A 19228-nucleotide genomic window follows, 5' to 3' on the forward strand; every position below is an offset into this window, starting at 1 on the left:
AGCATACTCCTGTAAATGTTTTGATACTACGATATAAGAGCACAAATGTACTAAAGAAGTTAATGAAGGCCTTCATCATACTAAAAATTTTATTCTGAACTTCGAACCATCTATAAATTTGCGAATCGTTAGAAAAAGAGGACACCATTTTCTGATACAAAAATATATTGATCGGAATTTATTCCTAAACTAACCAATTCACTTATTGCGTTTATGATTATCATACTAGATCGCTTTTCATCGTCAGTCACAAAAATACAACCAACAACAGAAACCACAGAAAACACCTTTTTGCCTGGCAAGCAATATAATTGCGATGTTGAAGCCTTTCGAAATGACATTTCTATGCCTCATACGGTAGCAATTTTATCTCCTCTTTATGGATCTAGTTATGGACCTTTCCCATCACCTTTAAATGTCTGGAAACAGTTGATTGAACAACTGCTAAACTCTCGAAAGTTTTTTTGATATTTTGAGCTGGGATTGCGTCCAATAAGTCTTGTAATTATTGTCTTTTTAACCGACTTCAAACTTTAACACAAAAAAAACTTTTTAAAATAAAACATGTACATAATAATCGTTGTAATAACTAAATAATAATAAACAGAAACTTTATTTAACCTATCTACTACACGCATTTTATATTCTATAATATAAAGACAATTTGGCTTAATATCTACCTAAACCTATTTATCTTTTAACAATATATTTTAACAATATTATTTTAACTACAATCAACTGATTAATTTGAGGTCAGTGCCGAATCCAAACAATACAAAAATATTAAAATAATTTTGTGATATATACCACAAAATATACAGACTTAGAATGCGATGTCCCCTGAATAACACTGTGACCACATTATGCCCTGCCACAAGAGGTCGCGCAAAGTGAGTTTATTTAATACGAGGTGGGGGGGATTAAAACATATGAATAAAATTTATTTATATTACAGGGGGAAATTAAAAAATACAATATTAGTCAAATATTTTATTTATTTATTAAAAAAAAACATGTAAACTTACAACAACCAAACTTTCACAAGCATTTTGCACCAACTAATTCAAAATTGTCCTTCCATAGATTATTAACTCGTAATAATAAAACACACCATCATCAAGGGATTTGTAATGATCTAACCGGTAATCATAAATGAAAATTACCTTCGCAAAATCCTTTCCCCAATTACGTGAGATCTGAAACGAAATCACCTCGCTAACTTCAACTATCACCAATGCCGGTTCCGTAGGAAAGACCGAACGAAGAAATCGAATTTTCTAATGTATTTTCTCTTCTTCTTGTTTTACTTGCTGATATGCTCTGGTTGGCAGTAATTTTTGTTCATTTCAAACTAATTTTTTTGATTGAAAACATTTATGTTGCTGAATCGAAAGTAAACTAAACGCGCGTACATTATAATGTATAATTTTGTGTTTTATTTCAAATTTCAGCCGTTTCGTGTGTTACGTAAGGTTGTCATGTTATGGTTTGTTTCCGTGATATACGTAATATATTACCGAACAGTTAATAAAGTCTAAATAATAAGTTACACGACAATAATCGAGCGTTAAAAGTGACTCGAATATTAGTAAAATACTTTCTTATACACAAAATATAAAAATTACGCTTTATAGCAAAACCATTGCTTTGGCATTACCTATTTCTAATTTTTAAAAGCCACTGCAGTCAACATTTCATAATAGACATTTATATATATTTTGTGTGTTTCAGAAGCAAAATTATTCAAGAAAAATAATGAAAATATTAACACATCTATCTCTAATACTCAACTATTTCTCATTTTAATGATCTCTTAATATTTAAAAATTGTTTATTGTTCAATAAATGATAGATATTAACTTATTATATTTTTACTTTGCTAACTTTTCTTACAACATTAAGGAAAACAGAAAATCAGGTATGAATAATTTTACTTAAAATTTCAACCAATAATTATTAGAAGAAAGTTTTTGAATATAGTTGTCATTAATATTAAATACATTACCGTACAGTTGTGAAAATTTGGATTAATATATAACAAATGTATCACAGTAGTTAAAAATTAAAATGAAATGTTTGTAATACTAAATTATGTTTATTATTAATTAATAAAGAGTCATTTATGAGGATAAGGTGAAATGTTTACAATTCATAAACTGCTAAGCTGGCTGGATATTCTTTAAGAGTTTAAATTGGGTTTTCGTCCAATCTGTCAAAGTTATGAAGGACAACATCGCCATAATTTTGAAAAAGTATTTGATGGGCTTCGGTGGCATATTTCTTTAAATCAAACAAACAAATTAATGCAATTTTGAGCGTTCTATGGCTGGTGTCTGTAGAAACTGAATAACTCAATAACAATATTGTGGAAAAGTGTTATTTCATGTAGAGAAATGTAAAAACTATCGAATGTGACAGTTGCTTGCATTGATACTTCACATTTTCATCAATAGATATCGCTGTTCAAAATACACGCAAGCGCCTAATACTAAGCAACCATTCATTTTGTAAACAATTAATAATTATTTCTTGATTCTCGTATACAACAAATTACAAAAAATGCTCTAGATAATTGGGTAATTGCGTTTAATGAATGTATTATTAATTTTATAGGTATATATATGAAATATTAATTAACTCTAACTCTAAAATCCAATTTGAAACTGGATTTCAATTTTTATATCGAAACGTAGCTACTTTCATCGATGATACGCGCTTTCTTCCAAAGTTCGTAATGCCTCCATGGACAAGAAGAACGGTTTTCACCGCGTATGAACAAACTACTGATAGTTTGTATCTAATGAGTTTAATTACATAGATCCGGGACGCACATATCGATCAAAAACGTTTATTACAATCTTAATACTGATTGTTTTTGCCCCTTTTACTGATTGTATTTTGAAGGAAGCCAGCTGGTTCGATGTGTTTTGATTCGTATCAATAAAATAATTAGTTTTAATTAGTTATTAACCTGGATTTGAGTTTATTGGCAATGTGTTGTTTTTCGGATATAAAGTTGCGTCAGTTTTAACAAAGAGAACATAAATTCTTCCAAAATCATCAATATTCAGATAATTCTCTTAACTTTTACATATACATACGGTTTCTCAATAATTAGTTAATGGAGATTTTAATTAGTTTTGAAATAATTTATAGGTTACACAACCATATTCAGTGGTCACTATGAAATGATGCGGAGTACTCATGCAATACTTAATAAGGTTTCTCCAAAAACTGTTAATTATTTTTGAAATACAATCAATTATCATGTATCAATATTCCAAAGAGAACCAATATAAATAATTACAATTTCTTAAGAATATCGTCCGTTTAGTTAATTACAAAAAAAGAACTAACAAATCATGTCTATTTCAATACGTGAATATAGATTAAGAAAATTCGTGAATAACAATTACGAAATAGATGAACTAATGTGAATAAATGACTCAAACATAAAAAAGTAAAGGGAAATATAAATATATATCAGTTATAATGTCGATGAAAAATTAGTGTTAGTTTTTCTTAAAAGATGTATTTAAAGTCGCATAGTTCAAGTAACGCTTATCTAACGCAGCCATAGTATAGCGCGTACGAAGGATAATAGCCCATAAAACATTCTAGATACAAAGGTGGCGTCATTTTTGTTTACTTTGCCAAAAGTTATTCAGCTTAAAATATGAAGACTTAAGATGAAAATTTTCTTAAAATTTAATTCCGAAAATTGTATGGCGTTCATGGTAAAGAAGAAGTGGCTTAATTCTTCTCTAAACAGCTGTTAGTAAGCACCTACTTCACTTCTATTTGGATAAAAATAAATAACAATTACAAAATAGATTAAGTACTTTCAATGAAGCCATACTACAGCGCATTTGAAAGGTAATAGTTCATACAATATTCTAGATATAAAGGTGCCGTAATTTATTTACTCAGCCAAAAGGTATTGAGATTTAAATATGAAGATTTCAGAAAAAATTTTCTTGAAATTGAATTCCGAAAAGGGAAAAATGCAGCTCATCGAAAATTGTATGGCGTTTATATAAAGAAGAAGTGGCTTAATTCCTCTCTAAACAGCTGTTACTTAGCACTCCCTCTAGTTCTATTTGGACAAAAACTAAATAACAACGATTTATAGTTATTACTATACGGAGTGGATTAGCAGATTATATAAGAGTGGATTCTGAAAAGCAATAAAATTTAGTAGCGAAAAACTGGAAGAGTTACCGTACCACATACTTTAGACATAATAACAATGTTTCAAATATCAAAAATCATTAATATTTTCCTTTAAGAGTGATGTACTCAGTCCAACAAATATCTAATTATTTTATACATTTTTCATACAGCAATCTGTGTTTACTTTTAAAATAGGCTTCAACTTTGACAATCGCAGCAGCCAGTAGTCAATGAAGGTCAGTCCTGAACTATGAGTTGGATAGCAAGGCGATTTGAATCTAAATTCGGTTAATTTAACCGATATTTTCATCTAACTTCACTTATGGCATTGTACATTGTTTTCCAATAAAAGCTATTTTACCAAAGGGTATTTTGAAAGGTGTTTTTTGAGTATGAACTACTAAGTCAGATTTAGAAACCATCAGGCTCAAGATTCATTTAGTGATGTAGTTTGACAAATATATTTATAACTAAATGATAGTTTAATGAATTATTTTTAAAATATCTGAGGTCAATATTTTTTAGAAATAAAACTAACATTAAACGAATTTATCTACAACTAATAAAAAAGTATTACTCTTAAAAAACTAACCTTTTAATTTTCTATTCTAATTAAAAGGTCAGGACGGTCGGATTTCCTGCAGTATGATTCACAGTCGTAGTAAGATGACTATGTCGCAATTCCGACATGATTTTATGGCGACTTCAAGGTAACAAGAACAACAAAATCAACATATTTGATTGAGAATTAATAACTGCGCTCGATATCAACTCGCAGTAGGCGTAGTAACCGAGTGGTTACTCGTTTGTTTTAAAATGTTTGGGATTTAGATCCGTGCCCTGCAGACTAAGGTCACATTGTACCAGTAAAGATAATGGATTAGATCTAAAGGTTACTTTTTCTTTATTAGTCACATTACGATTGCAAATAATTTATGTTCAAAAATAATTGGGCTCATTTTGGCTAAATTATATGATTTATGGTATTACGTGTGCTAAATAAGGTTCGTTATTTTTTTCTTAATTACATATTTTAACACATGCAAAATCTTAATTTGCCAATTTATAGTAATTACTGCTTAAATTATAGACTAAAAAATACGTTTTAGATAAATTATAATAAACCACTGTAGTGGAAAAAATAGTGCTGTTTGTTATGAATTCCTTTTGCATGTTCGAATTGTCAACCAAGAATTAAGAAGTCTATCTGGTTAGGGTAATACTGATTCGAAATTTCATCACAACCCAACCATGGAAAAACAACCTTCCCGCTTCTCTTAAACGTGAAATTCGCATCAAAAACGGTTTATGCAGATTAGCTCGATTCACCCTTGATGCTACAGACAAAAGGGAGGCAAACAGAGCATGCAAGGGGGTAAGGGTAACTGTCTCGACTTGGCGAGCATTTCCATTTCAATTCATTTCTCGCGGACCAAAGACTGGATGGCCCCCCTTGCTTCTGGCGTGTCTCCAAGACGCACAATGTAATCCTCCCTGAAGTTAGCGGTTACAGGATATTTCGCAGTCACTGACCAAAAAAAACTCAAGCTCCTTGCAGAGATCTACGAAGTTTAGATGAAATGCCTCCCACCCGCAAAGAACACTAAAGCTAAAGACAATGACACTATCATTAACGAATCCAACTCCATTAAAAGACCAGTAACTCCAGCCTTTCTTCTCAACTATTTCGTGTCTCCAAAGCCTTTACAGATGATCGGCAAATTTCAAACCAAAAAATATCCAGGCTTCGACGGAATATCGATTACCTAGTTAAAAAAAGCTCCCGCATAAGCAGCTCGCAGAACTGGCAAATATCATTAACTCCATCATGAGGCTGCAACATTTCCCGGCGTCTTGGAAACACGTAGATATAGCGGTTGTCCCCAAGAAAGGAGCAAAATCATCTCAATCTGACTACAGGCCTATCAGTCTTCTCAGCGCCATTTCGAAGCTTGCCGAGAGGGCAATACTCTACGCTCTCAACTCTTTCACAAAAGAAAACAACATCATTCCTGATGAACAATTCGGTTTTCGCGCTCACCACTCATCCGTCCATCAGGCTACCCGTCTGGCCGCACATATCCATCACGCCCTTGACCAACGTAAAAAGCTTGGAGCAGTCCTTCTGGACCTAACCAAAGCCTTCGACAAGGTCTGGCACGACGGTTTGATCGCAAAGTGCGTGCTGTTGGGCCTCCCAGAAGACGTAACCGCTCTCGTCAAGTCCTATCTCTCAGACCGAATTTTCCAGGTCAAGATCAGGGAATCACTTTCCAGTCGTAAACAAATCGATGCTGGCGTACCTCAAGGTTCCCCGCTGGCCCCAGCCTTATTTATCCTCTTTATTTCAGATCTGACGAGAAAAGAGCACATTGACGTTGCGTTTTACGCTGACGACACTGCTTTCCTGGCGGCCACCAGGTTCGAAGTTACAATTCATGAACGTTTACAGAAGCAGCTCGATCATGCGATCAAGTGGTTCAAATTCTGGAGGTTGCAAATCAACCCCCTGAAAACCCAGGCCATCATTTTCCATAAGAAACTTTACTAAAGATGATATTTCAGCCCAAACTGTGAAAAAACACTATTGTTTATAATTATTAGAATAGAGATATTGATGCAGTTTGATATTGTACAAGTGCATAATAACGTTCTGGTGAAAAATTTACCAAATTAAAGTTTGACTGCCCTACATTTGAATATTGAGTTTTTCGAATTTTCTTATCAAACCTTCAACTCGCGACATTCCACAACCTCCTTATTTTCCTGATTTAGTTTTGTCGAACTTCTGACTATTCCCTATACTCAAAAAACCTCTGGAGGCTAAATTGTTTTACGAGAAAAATACTGAATTCTTGTTGAAACGTTGCCACAAATAAATAATCCATTTGCGCTTTACGTAAACTAAAAACTAAAACTTAAAAATTATCCTTATTGTTTGGTCATAGTAGTAATTTATTTTAAATATTACAAATACCATCAATATTATACTTTTAATCAACTCAAATTTCAGCTTGATAGTAATGTTTGCACTCAAAAATTTTATTTTATTTTATTCAATTTATTACAATTATTGAGATATTACATTAATATTCTGCTATGTTGTAGTGTGGCAAGAGATTTCTTAGTAACAATAACAGTCTACAGTATTTCAATTTTAATACACATCTTTATCTTAAGACACTGTTGGCCTTCTTAAATAGACTAAAAATATTAGGTTCTCCCTATTTATTAAAACAAAAATTACATTTTCGTGTATATTCGCTTTTTCAGTTCATTTTTGCTTCAATCTTTGGTTTGATACAACTAACTGTAACAAACTATCAAGCACCGATGTAAACTAAGACCTTTTCCATAGTTCCACAAACGGCAAATACGCTTGTTTACTATTCAATCAAAGATGAACCTCATTGGTAAAAAAAATTTTGGCCCAAAAATTCCTAACTCTCATTTTGATAATAAACTTTAACCATTTAGATATGCTGCTCAATCGTGTAATTTGGTTCCATGTCCCGTGTTGTACCCCACCCATATTGAAAATATCTATATATACAATAACAAGCATGTATACCATATATAAACAATAAATCAATCACAATCATCTAAAAATTAAATTACGTGTGAAAACGTCCATTCGCTAGTGAATGTATAATTAATTAAGGATGACCTCGATGCTTAAAATTGTAATTAATTGTATTTGAACTTGTAGATTAGTAGAGCAGTTAAGCTCATTAGTATTCATCAGCAGACATTGTTCATACATTATTAAGTAATTCTGTAACACTTGCCGTTAAATTAATCGATAAAACGATTAAAAAGGCACAATATTTGTCGAAATCCTCTTTCAATCTGTTTAAACTCAACAGAAAGAAATCGATTAAGTTAACATGAAACAATGAAAGAATATTATATTTTATTTTTACAGACACTTCTTAAAAGACGCCCGATTGGTAGCTGCAGCAATAGTCAAAGCGGCAGGTCCAGCTATTGCTGCGATTGTCGCGGGTCCGAATCCCATCGAGGCATGGTTCTAACTTTATGTTTGTTAAGGATGTCAGAGAGATAATTGAGTAAAATTATTAATTATGTCTATAAAATTCTAATGGATATTTCCCAAAATACCGGTTATATATAGATATTATAATCTGCATTTCTATAGCTTTATGGCGGTATTTTGGGTTTCTCTTACAGATTGTCGGTCAATATTTGATCCCTGCCTTTTTGGGATATGAAAAAACCTTTATGATTGACTACTGGCTAGAAGAGAAAGTAATTGGCAAATGCTGTATGCGTTTAAACTAGACATGGCATACATGTCATCTTAAATAAAGCGAACCGAAGGGTTCTAATTCATTCACTAATTTCGCTAAACTCACAATATACAATAATTCGTGAATCAGGATCTAGAACTCTAGATATAAAAACCCATATTAAAGATCGGCTTGTTTGACTTAAATTGTAATTAGTGCCTTTTCCTTAATTCGCAAGAGAGTCTAGCTGCAACCGTCAGCTCTGAACAACCAGAGTGCAGAGTGAATCAACAACAATAAACAAATAAAAGGGCTGCAAAGGCAGTTCGCTACGCGAGCTATCGAAAAAGTTCTCTAACGACGAAGAGAGTCTCTTAATAACAATGTTTGTGTTTATTTCTAGTTCTAATTGTACAAAAACACAAAACCAGACAAGAATAACTATGCCAGTTCGAGGATAGTATGTCAATCTATCCATCGATTACAATTGATACAATTTAATTGAACGTTGAAAGAACAACTGTTTATTACTTGTTTTAATCGTTTGGACAAATAATCAAGTACACAGTTCAATGTATTGTATTAATTCGCCGTAGTTATGTTATTGTGATCAAAAATTTGTAAGAACTAACATAAAACCCAAACGGTTTCGTCCCCCAAGTCCCTTAGAATACGATTGAATTTAACGAGTTTAAATGAATAGTTTCTCGGTTAATTTTTTTTATTGGATATTGGAGTTTAAAGGCTGTCGAACGATACGAATTAATTTACTAAACCAACGTTTAGAAAAAATACTGCGTAAAATATTATTATGGTAATGACTTTGGTTTAATTTCTAATGGTTTATGATGATGATGACCCATCATCTTGACACTCCCAGCATTTGGAGACTAATATAACTTGCCGCATTTGTTCAGTATCATGCGTTTGAACCCTTAATTTCAAATAACTCCATCAAAATAGATCAAGTGATATTAAATCACATGCTTCATGAATTCAATTTTGATCATTGAAACAAGATGGTACGCGACCAGGTCTCATGTAGTAATTTAATTGTTTCAGGGGGTGTATGTCATTTGGTATCGTCTTGTTTGGTTCGTTTCAATATTCTGATTTCCTGCGTACTTTCCCGTAGTTGTATCGCTTCCTCATTGCTGTAATTTAGTAAGCCCGTTTCATATCTTAAAGTGAAATCTCGAATAACTTCATAGATCCGTTTGATTTCGAGGTCGTCATGCAGTTCTTCGTTGATTAATAAGTCACTTTTGAAGCGAAGCTTTTGGTAATAAATGGAAGGACGTTGTTTTGACAGCAGTGAATTACTAGTCGGTTTAATGTTTTAGTGCAAGTCCAAGTAGGCTTTATTATTCACTAATAAACCAATTTGTTTAATTTTAGGTCAAGCTTAGAGTATATTCGAACTAGCCAGTTTTTTTTTTTAATTTTTAGTCCGATCTGCTCAGCTTTCTATCTACGAATTTACTTTTTAGGAAAACAGTATATGGGTTATCTGAATCTCACATGCGATTATTTTAATAATTTTCGAAGAAATCAGGGTTAGAATAAGCTTCATTGCATAAGATGATTGCTAAAAATATATTACTATTCAACTATTGTTAAAATTACACTCGTATATTGCTACTTGTTTATTGACCCTAAACCGTTGGCTGTGAAATTGTTTTTTTTTTGAGTTGCCAACATTTTACGGCACAGTTGGCGAGTAACTCAAAACTTTCATAAATTTTCAAACAACCTTCAGTATCCGAACATCTAGTTAAAAAAGAACAAGAGAGTCTGATTTAGTAAAAACTACAATAACGCATACAAGGTGCAGAGAAAGGCAACGTTATGCTGCGTTAGAAGTGGTTCAACGATCATAAAACCTGGACACTTTATTATTAGAAGAATGTATTATGCATTTATGTTTCTTCCTAAAAACGGTCGCATGGGGAAGGTTCCGTCATAATTTGGGAGACAGTATCCTCTCTTTCATATGACTGGCCGGATTACTACTAGTTAATATCTTGGCATCCTCATGAAATTTTTACTATGACTAGTATGTTGCTGCCAAACGCTGCGATATTCCATTATGATAATGAACCCTAATGAATGAATGAAAGATTCAGCGTTATTCACATGTTCGATGACCAGCAAAATTGGCAGTGTTCTACATAATTCATTCGTTACGAGTAGAGAGTGAGGTGTAGATTTCCATCACCAACATCATTGAAGCAATTGTTGGATGTTTTGGTACGAGAATAAAACAACATTTCGCAGAATTACATCTGTTCTAAAAGCCTTATTAATAAATGTATTGCGTATATGTCATACAAGGTATATATTGTGTTCAGATTATTTTGTCCATTCCTTGTACATAGAAACTAAAGCACCAAAATAAGTTGAGACTTTTTCCGTTACATCACAATCTCGGAACACACGTTACTTATTTCAAGGTCAAGGTCACGGACGTGATAGTTTGACAAACACGAATTACCCCACCAATAATAATGATAGAATAAGACCCGACACCGATCCTGACGTTCTCTATCATTAAAATCGGTAAGACACGACATCAGAAAAACAAATCGAACACCCCGACCACTAGATTTAGATCGAAACGCGATTTGAATATGGACCGGCGAGTGTAAAGGATTGCGAAACGATCTGGTTATTTCTTCGCAAAAAAGCGGTTTTTTCGCTAGACAGCGTGAACCGGTAAAAGTATGTCAGGCAATACGTAAAAATGATTTTTCACCGAGGATAATCGATGTGGCTTTAAAAACATGACCGGAAAAGTAAATGGCGTTTATCGTTTACCAATCGACATATTTATGTAGAGCGTTCAGTTATGCGCGACTTGTTTCATAATATTATAAAAACGATGATGGTTTTAATTGCTAAAGTATGCGCATCTGTTATCTTGAGTTGAATAATTGCTTTTGGATCATAGAAAGACTATAGAAATTAGACCAAAATGCATATACTACATGTTGTTTTAGTAATTATTTACTCACCAAACATGACATGCTAAAACTGTTACCAAACTCAATTCTAAAGCAACTAATTAACACAAATGCATGTTTTTTATCCATAGTTAGTTTTCCCATGCTCATTAATCTAACCGCTGCACTGTGAGGTACCAGTATGTTTATAAAACCCCAGGCTTTGTGACTGGAGTGGATAGAAGTATAACCTGTCTTTGCATGTTATTGTTTCTTGTGGAAAAATAAGTAAAAGATAGCGTAATTCCAGTCATTTTTAAGATTCTTCGAATTGCTTCTTCATCCACCGTATTCTTCAGATCTGGTCCCCAGCGTCCCCAGGTCTCAGATCTCAAAAGAATGCTCGCTGAGAATAAATTGGGAAGAAAAGAGGTGATGGGCGAAACCGAGGCCTACTTTGAAGCAAAGGACAAATCGTACTATAAAAATAGTATCGAAAGGTTGAAGGGTCGCTATAATCAATGTATCACCCTTGAAGGGAATTATATTGAATTAAAAAAAATTGCCAATAAATGTGTTTTACTATGGTAGGCCGAAGACTTTTCAATTGGCCTTATATATGTATATATTAATGTATGTGTAAAAATTCATAACGATTGGTTAAAAACACTAAGATCTGGAATGTACACAAATAAATCATTTTTTCGATAAAAACGCGTTTGGAAGTTAGAGTAGTAGAGGTAAATATACGGCAGTAATTAATTAATTTAAACAACCTACTAATTAATCAGCTATTATAATATATAAAATAAAAATAAATATTAAAATTATAAATAATAAGCACGAATTGCTTTCGCGTCAAAGTTACGCGCAAGATTTGTTAAACTACCTTTAACTTACAACCACTCAAAAAATATTTAATAGCAATTTTAACTTTAGAGCAGACTTACTGAATCCAAAGTTGGTGTGAACGTACGTCATCCAAATTTTTGACGTCAAAATATCGTAATGTTGCCGTATTAACTATGAGTTTTAGTTCAGTTTGGCTTTGGCATATAACAAAATTCTAGTTTGAATAAAATAATGAAACAAAAATGTTATCAAATATATATATATATATATATATATATATATATATATATATATATATATATATATATATATATATATATATATATATAGTTTATTTTAACATTATAGTACATCTAATGCATATATTATCGAATATTTTAAACTACAGTTAATTATACAGCCACAACAATTTATAGGTTAAAGTTGTTTTATTATATTTAGATTAAATTTTTTTCCACCACCACCCATGATGTAGAGTTCTAGGCACGTTTTTTATATATTGGTATCCCCCTGGAGGCCTAATTCACCTAATTAACAATTGTATGTCCAAGTAATGTATTTTACTTTCATTAGAGAGCATATTTACCTCTTTAGGATTAGTTCTTGTTTCCATTGATGGTGTGTTTCCTTGTCAAGTCATTTTGATATCACTGTGTTTTTTATTTCTTTTGCTACTACCTGTGTACACTATTCTTAACTAGACTTAACACTACTTTTATTATTATCTTGCCATGAGTGACTGATGGGTATATTGATCCCATTCTGAAATATACATGTCTCATCTAATTACACAAATTGAAATAATAATTTTTTTGGTATCCAATAGTTGCAATATTTCAATATTCGTATGAGAATGGAGTCTTTCCTCATGCCCCCTTGCAATTCTCTTTCTTGGCTGACTGTGGTGTTATCATTGTGATAACTGTGATTTGGGTGCACCCACAATATCTCTCAGGACTTTGTTCGGAATAATTTTTATTTTATTTATGTTACTCTTTGCAGAACATCCCCATTATTGAACTCCGTATGTCCATATATGTTTCAGTATTTGCAATTTATTATGTACTGATAATTGTGATTTTCTTCCAATTAGCCAGTACATTTTCCTATATTTCAATTCCAGTTCTTTTCTTTAATTCTTTATATGTTCCTTCCAGCGAAATTTTGCATCGAGATTCATTCCGAGATATTTAGCGTTTTTGCTATATGAAATGATAGTATTATTTAATGTTATTGGTGCTTGGTCTGTTTATAGGTGAACTACACATGTACAGATTTACTTTCATTAATTCTTATTTTCCAAGCTTGTGTCCAATTATTTATATTGTCACTTGCCTGTTGTAATTTTCGTGAGGCTTCTTCACTATTGTCTCCGATAGCTATAATCTCAGTATCATCAGCATTTATAGCCATCGTAATATTTTCCATTTGTGGTATATCATAAGTGTATAGTAAATAAAGCATTGGTCCCAGTACACTTCCTTGTGGTACAACTGCTTTAGATTATTTTATTGTAGAGTAAGCTTCTTCTTGTTTGACTCTAAATATTCTGGTTGTTATGTATGATTTTAATAGTTCGGTGTGTTGTTTTGGTAGCATTTTCTATAGTTTTTGACGAAGACCTTCATGTCAAACCTTATCGAAGGCTTGTGCTACATCTAAAAATACAGCTGGGCATACTTTTTTACTTTCGTAGGCTTTTTCAATAACATCTTTTATTCTGTGGACCTGGTCCATTGTTGACTGCTTGTAAATAAACCCAAACTTATGTGTTAGATATTACTGGCAGTAGTGATATTGCACGTGCCCAATTCCCACATAGGTTTCTTAGAGGTGGACTGTGTAGACATGAGCGCTTTATATATTATGTGGCTTTCCAACTCTAAAATTAAATTGAAATTGTAATTATAATTTCTACCGTTTAAACTAAAATTATAAAACCAACCTAAAATGTTTAAAAATTGTCATTTGCGATGTATTTCCAATATTGTGTAATCATATAAAGTGAAACCATTAACTATTTTCCGGGTTTTACGGGTATAAATATACGGAAGGTGAATTTTTATATATAAATATTATCCTTAATATTTTAGTATTTTTAATTATCTTATTACAATCTAATGGTTTACAAACTACTAACGTTTTTATGTTCTAACAAATGGTATACCACCACACCTAAGTTTCTTGAACTTTTACCATTTAATACGATATGTTGAAGAATGGTGTTTTAGCAGCGTTTTAGGTGTACGGTCAGTTTCAATATGGTCACCATTCTCTTTTAGAGGAGACGTCAAAATTCCAATCAGTCGAACCAGCGACTGCACTCGAATGCATCCTTGAAATCAAAATTCTCATTTTTGATTTTGCCAAACCCACACTTTCTATAATTGTTTCAGTTTTTTCCGCGACTAAAATTCGACTGACGAGTTTCAGCTTTTTTGTGTGCACAGCTAACTTAACAGGCATTAAATATAATTAATATAAAAGGGTGTGGTGTGATATCGATAATGTATCCAAGAAATGCTTAACTACAGTAAGAAAATTATTGTAAAAAACAGACAGTGAAACAATGTTGAAATGTATATACTATCAATCTAATAATAATTTAACTTATATATGTATATGGTACATTAAACTATAGTGAAACGCTTTCATTAGATGTTTGCATGTATTTTAATCATGGATATATATTGGTAAACATGCGAAGTACTAATGTACCAATTCTTAAACAATCTAGTCTAACCACTAAATTGGATTGTTTGTTGACATTGTTGTCTTAATTAACTACAGATGTTTGACGACATCACGTAAACGTTTTTTTTTATTATTTAATTATTACATTGTTAATAGTCGCTTCCGACCTACAATTTGTCTTTATGATAACTATCTAGGTATATAACCAGGAGGACCCATCTGCCTTATCTCAGTCTCTGATGAAATAAAGTTTATTCATGTCACTGCTGAATTTTTTAATATATGCATGTTCGATATGTTGTTTTGGTAATATTATCTGTAGGTTATGAACAAGGCCTTCATGCCAAACCTTATCGAAGGTTTGTGCTACATCTAAGAATATATTTGAGCATACTTTTTTACATTCGTAAGCTTTTTCAATAACATTTGTTATTCTGTGGACCTGGTCAATTGTTGAGTACTTGTTAATAAACCCAAACTGGTGTGTTGGTATTAGGTTTTTTCTCTCTATAATCGGTTTTATTCTATTCATCAGGAGTTTTTCAAAAACCTTAAATATTACTAGTAGCAGTGATATAGGTCTATAGGCTTTTATTTCGTTTGCTGTCTTCCCAGGTTTTGGGATCTTTATAATTTCCGCCATCATCCAAATCATGTTTTAATCTAAATTCTATATTGATCAAGTTGGTGAGTTTTATAAGTCCCTTTCTTGGTAGTTTTTGCAGTAATTCTCCCGTTATTAAATCGTAGCCTGGTGATTTCCTGGGTTTAATACCAGTTTGGTTAGCTCTGTCGGTGTGACTAAGTCAATAATCGAATTTTCAGCTTCTATGTCCGGCAATTATATTCTATATTAGTTCCGTTTGGCTTGAAGGTTTTTTTTTTCTAGATATTCAGCAAATAGTTCTGCTTTTTGGTGATTATCACGTGTCCAATTCCCACATAGGTTTCTTATAGGTGGACTGTGTAGAAATGAGCGTTTTAGATATTTCGTGATTTTCCACAATGAATAATCAGTTTCTTTATCATCTGTTCAATTTCTCAGATAGTGATTTATGGTTTTGTTTTTAATTTCCAGTATTTTCCTTTTCAGTCTTTGGGTTATATTGTTTAAAGTATTGTTATTTTCAGGTGTGTTCAGGTGTGATTTTCGTTTTTCAGCTACCATTTCCTTCACTACTTTTGGATAATTTATTCCTTTAATTGTACTCCTAATTTCTGGAATATTATTCTAAGCAGTTTGTTGAATACCTACTACGAATTTTTCTGCTTCAAAATTTAATTGTTCAACTGTCTTGAGGGGTACATTTAGTTGAATTCGTTTGTTCAACTCTTCAGCAGATCCTTCCCAGTCTGTTCTCTTGTTTGTTTACGTTGGGATTCTTTCTTTTCTTATTATATTTTCGCTCAACGTCAGGATCACTGGCGAATGATCTGGGGTTTTCTCTTGATACGTCGGCCAAAAAGTTGGGTCCTTGATGGCTTAAACATATTGAATATATACAACAAATATATATGTTGCAATGTATATATATATATATATATATATATATATATATATATATATGTATATACATATATATATATATATATTATATATATATATATATATATATATATATATACCCTTTTAAAATGAAAAATTGATCAAAATATATGGAAGCACCTAATAATTGATTGTTAAACCCATCATACAAGGCCATATTGCATTAGAAATCATTGAGAAACATACAACTAGACATTTTCTCTTTCATTTCTTCCCTAGAATCATTAATCAATTGAATATCATAATATAAAGTGAAACCTATCTATAGGGTGTCCCAAAGTTGGCTTCAGAACTAACTTTGTAAGCTTGAAAAGTGGTAGCTTTCAGTTCTCTACTAAATTAAATCTGAAAACCTGAAATATTACATAGAATTTATGATTTTTTATTCTTATGTGCTACTTTAATATCTTGTACTATATGAACTATTAAAAAAAATCAAAATTACGTATTTAAATTATTTTTTTTTTAATTACGTATTAAAATTTATTAATTAATTAAGTCTACTTAAATTTTTAATTAATTTCTTGTCCACGAGTTATTATATTTCTGAATTGTAATTAACTGACCACTGTTCTATTGTTCTATTGACAAAACCTTTTCTTTCGCGTAAAACAAAATGACAAAATCAAATATGACATACTGTAGAATCCCCTATAGACCATTATCCGATGCGATCCTTTCCATTTAATTGGAAAATTCTGCAATAACAGTTAACCAGTTTATCACCGTGCATTGACATAAGTAAAGTCATTAGACATTCGAAACGTCGCTTGAAGAACGCCGTACTTGTTCATCACATGAAGGCTATTAAAATGAAGAATTTATTACTGCAATGTCGATTACACAAGTTTTAACGACTCACATTGTGCATTGCAAATGCAATCAACTGACCGTAAGATGTTACTTACAATGTATTTACATCACCTACATTGCCTGAAATGTTTTAAAATACTAACTTAATACAAGTTATTGCAACTTTATTGTTTTAATTAAATTTTTTTTTTTTTATTATTACTCTTCGTGAGTCCACAATCTGCCCTATTGGCAATAAGTATTTCTTCTGTTTATATTATATATACATGGCATGTAGAAAATCACTTCATTAAGCAATCTTCTGTATAAAATATTATCTTAATTAATTAGTCTTATTCTAATGCTTATTCTAAACTCTACATATGTCCAGTAATTAGATCAGATGGTGTTAAACGTTTTAGTCTACGCACTTCACTATCACGTCGCATATTTAGCTGATTAGCGAGTACATTGGGATGCATTGACACTCTTTCGAAGTACTTCACACAAACACGTTGGATTACACTCGTTATAGGTTCTAGAGGAATATCGCGTTGTATCACTTTATTTGAAATATAGTACGGAGCATCAACAATGGCACGCAACACCTTATTTTGGAACCGTTGAATGATGGATATATTGGATTTGCTAGCGGTACCCCATAGTTGAATTCCATATGTCCAAATGGGCTTGAGTATAGACTCATACAGCAATACCTTGTTATCTAATGATAACTTGGATTTGCGCCCAATGAGCCAATACATTTGATATAATTTTAGTCCTAGTTGTTTCCGTTTAGAGAGTATGTGCTTCTTCCAGGTTAGGCGCCGATCTAAATGCATACCAAGATATTTAACATGGTCTGCTTGGGGGAGTTGACGATGATTGATATTTACTGGTGGACATGTTCTTCTACGCAGGGTAAACGTTATATGCGTGGATTTTGATTCATTGGCTTTAATGCGCCATGTCTTCAACCATAATTGTATTTGCTCCAGGTGGGTTTGTAGGTTTATTGATGCTGTGACTGGATCTTCATGGGATGCTAAGATTGCTATATCGTCTGCATATGTTGCCACAGTAGTTATTTTTGTGGTGGGCAGATCAGCCGTATACAGAAGATACAGTACTGGACCCAGTACACTACCTTGCGGAACTCCTGAATATATGGGATTTAATTCGGTATGTTCATCGCCTTGATTTACAATAAAATGTCTGTCAGTGAGATACGATTTTAGTAGCTGATAGTCCGGATGAGGGAGAAGTTTCTTTAGTTTAACCTGCAAGCCCGTATGCCATACTTTGTCAAAAGCCTGAGATATGTCTAGAAAAGCAGCCGAACAATATCTTTTGGCATTTAGGTCAGCGTTTATTTGGTTTACAAGTCTATGCACTTGTTCTATAGTCCCATGCTTATTGCGAAAGCCAAACTGATGTTCTGGAATAATTTTTCTTTTTTCTATTATATAGTTTAGTTTTTTTATGTATAACTTCTCGAAAACTTTCGAGATTATTGGTAATAAACTTATAGGTCGGTAGGAGGTCACATCTTCTGGTATTTTTCCTGGTTTAAGTATCATTAATATTTTAGCTACTTTCCAGATACTAGGGAAGTAATTAATTCGTAGCATAGCATTAAATATATATGTTAATAGTTTTATAGCCTTTTCTGACAGTTCTTTTAAAATTTTGCCAGTAATTAAGTCATAACCAGGAGCTTTTTTAATATTAATCTCTCTCATTATTGTATGTTTAACTTTTTTGACCGTTAATTTCTCGTGCGGTAAATCCATTTGAAATGGGGAATCTAGAAAGCTAGTAATTTTATTTTCGTCATCTTTATGTAGCTGAGACTGGAAAGGTTTAAAAACATTTTTTAAGTGTTTTGAGAAAATGTCGGCCTTCTCTTTATTGCTTCTCGCCCAATTATTTTCGCTTGTTTTAATAGGTGGGTTATGCTGCTGGGATCTCCTAAGCTT

The 19228-nt window shown here is 32.2% G+C and overlaps 1 protein-coding gene and 1 long non-coding RNA gene across 2 annotated transcripts in view; one reads left to right on the forward strand and one right to left on the reverse strand.

Annotated features, from left to right (window-relative positions):
• Positions 1–19228, forward strand: part of LOC143200923 (uncharacterized) — a 41318-nt gene that overhangs the window by 9658 nt on the left and 12432 nt on the right. The window lies entirely within an intron of this gene.
• LOC143200730 (uncharacterized) lies at positions 1164–4972 on the reverse strand. The gene is made up of 2 exons (XR_013006798.1): positions 4766–4972; positions 1164–1196 (listed from the first exon to the last, which is right to left on the reverse strand). It is a non-coding gene; the product is annotated as an uncharacterized LOC143200730 (long non-coding RNA).

This window comes from Rhynchophorus ferrugineus, unplaced genomic scaffold (genome assembly GCF_030347505.1).
Source record: "Rhynchophorus ferrugineus isolate W39M unplaced genomic scaffold, kcgeb_rfMv2 rfM8, whole genome shotgun sequence".
In the NCBI taxonomy this organism is placed as follows: Eukaryota; Metazoa; Arthropoda; class Insecta; order Coleoptera; family Curculionidae; genus Rhynchophorus; species Rhynchophorus ferrugineus.